This window comes from Beta vulgaris, chromosome 7 (genome assembly GCF_026745355.1).
Source record: "Beta vulgaris subsp. vulgaris cultivar EL10 chromosome 7, EL10.2, whole genome shotgun sequence".
Classification (NCBI taxonomy): domain Eukaryota; kingdom Viridiplantae; phylum Streptophyta; class Magnoliopsida; order Caryophyllales; family Amaranthaceae; genus Beta; species Beta vulgaris.
This window is the reverse complement of record NC_079208.1, coordinates 17,116,441-17,122,120: the sequence shown is the minus strand read 5'-3', so window position 1 is coordinate 17,122,120 and position 5,680 is coordinate 17,116,441.

Below are 5,680 nucleotides of genomic sequence, written 5' to 3'. Positions count from 1 at the left end.
TCCTCAAGAATAATCACTTAATCAATCAACTAAATCCTCTCTCGCATGGTCTTTAGTTAATTGATTAAGAGATTCAATAAGTTCGGAAAACCCCTAATAAAGGATCCCCTTAATTTCTACCCAATATCTTGGCCTAGAAATTAAGTTGATTCTTGGGGATGATAAAAGAGTTCAAAATTCGATTTAAGAACATTTGAAATCAAAATACCAAAGTATAAATGTGATCAATATCTATCCTAAGGTTTCAAAACACCAAGATCAATGCATAAACTTCTCTAAACATCACAATCACATCAACAACACATTTAAACCCTAATCACTAATCATGGAGTTAAAGCAATTAAATAATAAATCTATGACTAATCTAAGGCTAAACATGATTCAGTAATGATTAAACTAATGGAAATCGCAATTATGAAACTAAGAGAATGAAGATCTAGAATAACCAAAAGCAAGAACAAATACGGAAAAATGAAATAAAAACTAAAACTTTGAATTAAATTGAATAAAAAGTACCTTGAATGTATTGGAAATCACAAACTATGATTAACAATTCTCAAATCTCAATCAAACTAAAGTGTTTTCTCTCTAATAAATGTTGTGTGAAAAACTAGAATAAAACGTAAGTCCCAAAACTAAAAGAAAGAAGGTTTAATGAAGCGAAGATTATTTTCCGGAATCACATGGTGGGGGCGCACCATGCACAGGTGCGGGCGCACCACATGTCAGGTGCGGGCGCACCTGTGTCTTCTGCCTCAGACTGAATTCTTCCGTCATAATGTGCGGGCGCACAGGCAGCTGGTGCGGGCGCACCAGGCACAGGTGCGCGGGCACCATGTGCTGGGTGCGGGCGCACCTGTGCGTTCTGTATTTTTCTCCCAATTCGGCTGATGGTGCGGGCGCACCAGTGATATGTGCGGGCGCACCTACGTGTGCGGGGGAACTCTAGGCGCACCTGATGGTCTCTCACATCCTCTAGCTCGGCCACTTAAGCCATGTCTCGCGTAACTCGGCCCCGAAAAGGACCATACCTGCAATAAAAACACGAGCAAACATGGTGAAAGCATATGTGCTAGAAATTCGTTCAAAATAGATCAAAAATCTAGCGAAATGTCACTATTATCAAGTATGATCAAGTGAATGAAGTAGAAGGGGAAAAGTGAGGAAAAAGAGAGAAGAAAGAGGAATAAAGAGGACCAAAACAAGCCTAAAGAAAGTCATAAAGTGCGTTAGAAACGCACTTATCAAACTCATTTTGATAAGAGGCTTTTAGTGTGTCATTAAGGCACCAAAGACCGCTTTCCAAACAATATTTATAGTCCTAACAAGCAATTACTAAGAGAATAGTAAGGGCAAGCCAAGGGTCGATCCACAGGAAAACAGGGATTGGTTAAAGTCTATCAAGTCTAGGCTACCTAATTGAAAGGTATTTGGAGGTTTGAAAAAGGTTTTGTAACAACTAAGACTAACTAATAATAATAACAAGAAAATATCAAGAGTTTAAATATCAAATAAAAGACATTAGAGTTAAGGTTACTAGTATGAATAAGAACAGATAATGATTGTTAATGCGATTGTGAAGCAACGAAGACGATTATGCAAGGTTTAGTTTCCTCTAAAATACTCGAGTCCTCTCTCGAATGGTCCTCAAGGGTAATCACTTAATCAATCAACTAAATCCTCTCTCGAATAATGGTCTTTAGTTAATTGATTAAGAGATTCAATAAGTCTAATGAAGAATCACCTTAATTTCTATCCAATATCTTGGCATAGAAATTAAGTTGATTCTTGGGGATGATAAAAGAGTTCAAAATTCGATTTAAGAACATTTGAAATCAAAATACCAAAGTATAAATGTGATCAATATCTATCCTAAGGTCTCAAAACACCAAGATCAATGCATAACTTCTCCATACATCACAATTACATCAACAACACATTTAAAACCCTAATTCATACTTTCACCCTAACCCTAGATATGAAACTACTCACTAATCATAGAGTTTAAGCAATTAAACATAAAATCTGTGACTAATCTAAGGCTAAACATGTTTAAGAAATTATTAAACTAATAGAAATCACAAGTATTAAACTAAGAGAATGAAGATCTAAAATAATCTAAGAGCATAAACAAACACCAAGAGAATGAATTAAAAACTGAAACTTTAAATTAAGGTGAACGAAAAGTACCTTGAATGTCAATGGAATCACAAACTATGATCACTAATCTCAATTCTCAATGGAAACTAAAGTGTTTTCTCTCTAATACAAAACCCTAGAATATTGTGTAAAAAACTAGAATAAAGCATCCGTCTTTTTTCTAAAACCAAAAACGTCGTTTAATGAAGCCACGAGCTTCATTTTCCGGAAACGACAGGTGCGGGCGCACCATGATGAGGTGTGGGCGCACCAACATCAGGTGCGGGCGCACCTAACTCGTCTGCCTCAAACTTGGACAGTTCAACATAAAATGAGCATAACTTCTTCGTTTTATATCCAAATCAAGTTTATGACCAGTCGTTGGAAAGATATCGAAACGAGCTTTCACCTCCAGCTGGAATTACCTTCATCCAATTTGTGGTTTGGAAGTTATGTGCATTTGAAGTTCTCTGTTCAATATTCTATTGTGCAATGTGATCCTTTGTGCAAGCGGACATGGAGAATGGTGCAAGCACACCATTTCTCAATGTGTGCTTTGTTTCCATTGCTACCTTTTCCAACTCTACAAATTGTAGCCATCTTAGTAGTTTCACCTATATCAAGAACATGGCAAAACAAGGTGAAAGCAAATGTACTAGAAATTCGGTCAAAAATGACTAAAAATCTAGCAAAACGTCACTATGATCAAGTATGATCAAGTGAATTAAATAGAAGGAGAAAGGGAGAAGAAAGAAGGAAGAAAGGGGAGAAAGAGGATCAAAATGAGTTAAAATAAGTCCATAAAGTAAGTTTGAAACGCACTTATCAGCGTTATTAAATTACTGTTTTTTCTAATGGCACCACAAGCACGATAATAGCTAGTATTGACATCACTTAATTTTAAATGGTTTGATTTAACTTTTGTTTTCCAATAGACATCTTGCAATTCCAACACCTTTGTTTGTTTAGACAATAATTTATTTTGATTCTCTATATGATCGGGGAAATTATTCAAAAGTAATAATTTTTCTTGGACACTTTTTATTTTTCCTTCCACCTCTCGCAATTGTCGGAAAATATTACCAAATCTAGTAGTGGGAGAATTTTTTTGGTAAGTAAGTAAAATTATATTGCGCTTTCACAAACAAACAAGCAATCCCTCACAAAGGAAGACAAAAAAACATGCATGGTCACAGACGACCATATTTACAAAGATTCTATCCACTCTTTATCTATAGCATTCCATTTGGAAGAGTTGCATAGATTACTTCCACAATTCACTATGCATTGTATCTCTTTAGCTATACAATCAATCTTATGTACTTTAAGGTTCCAAAGAGCTTCGTTTCTCTCCTTTCAGACTTGGTAACACAACAATTACTATAACAATGTAAACTATTTGCTTTCTTATCTTGGTACCATGATAAGATCTTCTAACCCAATTCAGCCATTGTTGTAGAGATTTGCTCCTATACTGCACACCAATCCAATGGAGCATGTTGGACATAAGTACTTTGTTAAACACACATTCAAAGAACAAATGAGTGTGAGTTTCAGGACTATTACCACAAAGACAACATAGATTATCAGTACTGATAATGTTGTACTGGAACAATTTGTCTTTTGTTCTAAGTCTGCTTCGAATGTCAAGCCAGGCAATGAATCTGTTTAGGTAATGAAAACCTATTCCAAAGTCCTTCAGCCCAATTCACCTGAGGCATGTCCCCTTGAAGCTGCTCATAGAATTTTTAATCGAGTAATGATTGTCAGCACTCCAGTTTCTCATACTTATTTGCTGCAACTCATCTTTCACTTTGCTGAGGTATTTAATTACCCAACTGGCCCTTACTGGAGCATGGTAACTCCACCAATCAGTATCTCTAATGTAGATTGCATGAACCCACTTGACCCATAAGTCATCCTTGCCACAGCCAATCTGCCACACTAGCTTACCCACTGATGCAATGTTTCATAAATGAACATTATTAAGTCCAAGCCCACATATTTTTTTCTATTTAGAAACATTTGTCCAGTTTACATGCCCAATGTCCCCCCCAATAGCATTGCCACTCCGCAAATAAAATCTACACACATCATTAATCTTTTGAATAACCATCTTGGGCAATATGAAGATTTGAGCCCAATAACTATGTAGCTAAGTAAGACAGAGTTTACAAGCTATGTTCTACTAGGAAAAGAGAGGCTTCTTGAAATCCATTAACTGATTGTGGTAATCATTTTCTTAATTGACAAGTCACAATCAGCCACACTCACTAGTAGGATAATTGTTTATTGCTGTGGTTTACCCATACGCACCAATATATCACGTAAAAAGAAAAGAAAAATATAAAATAGACACATTGTTGTCAACTAGAAACTGCAACAATATATTTCAACGGGAAAATTTTCAAACTTAAGCTGACTTTTTGACCAGCTCTATTGTTGCGGTTTCCAGCCAGAACCGCAACAATATATTAAAATATTACTTTTTTTTATTAATATTTAAACTTATTGCTGCGGTTCTTCAAAAAATCGTAGCAATAAGCTTTTTAAGTAAAAATTGACTCGCCCCGATTAGGGTTTTGTTCCTCTTCATCAGCCGTTTAAGTAAAAAAAATTTGTCTCTCTTTCGTTTCCTCCTCGTCAACCGTTTAGGCCAAAAAATAATTCTCACTCTTCTCTCTCTACTCTCCCATTTCCTACAAATCTCCGTGGTTTACAGCAATCGGCGTCTGAAATCTCCGTCGCCCGTCGCCACAGATCTGCGTGGTTTACAACCCCTTCTCTTCATCTCCTTCCCTCATCTCCTCTCTTTTTTCCCTCCTCGTTTCCGTCCCTTCTCTTCTCCACTTATCGCCAACATTCGTTCGTCTCCACTTATCACCGTCTCCACCAAATTCGTTCGCCATCTTCGTCTCCACCACCGTCATTTGTGTAACGCCCCGACTTTCATACATTCTTATTAAGTCAACTAATCAAGTTAAGCAGCGGAAAACTTAACTTAGTCGGCGCGTTACCGCCGTACTTTCCACTAAGGGAAAATACAAGGCAACATTTATCACTAACTTACAGGGACATTACTTAGATTTGACATTCTTTAAAGAAACACTTTAATAATAGTCTAATATTCACTAGAAATTTCGGCAGAGTATCCTTTGTAAATTGGACAACCCCAAAATGGGAAAAATGCTTGAGAAACTTGTTACAAATAAAACATTCCCAAATCCTTAACTCAATGCTTCTGCGGAGTACAGCTAAAGTGAAACAGGAGCAATGTTGCTCATCCCGCACTAGAAATAAAACTAACTCATTTATTATTATCTAATACAAAGTGGAACGTCCTCGCCTCAAAAGAAACATAAAATCAGCATAGTTGAACTCTTAGCATGTAACTGCTTTTACCTTGGAAGGAGTGCTCCATAACTTCAACCTGAAACCATTGTAACACTGCCACCCACCAAAGTGACAGGCCACAGTAGTGACAAAACAAAATATTTGACACATATCAGCACAACGCTGAGTACTAACCCATAAAACATTC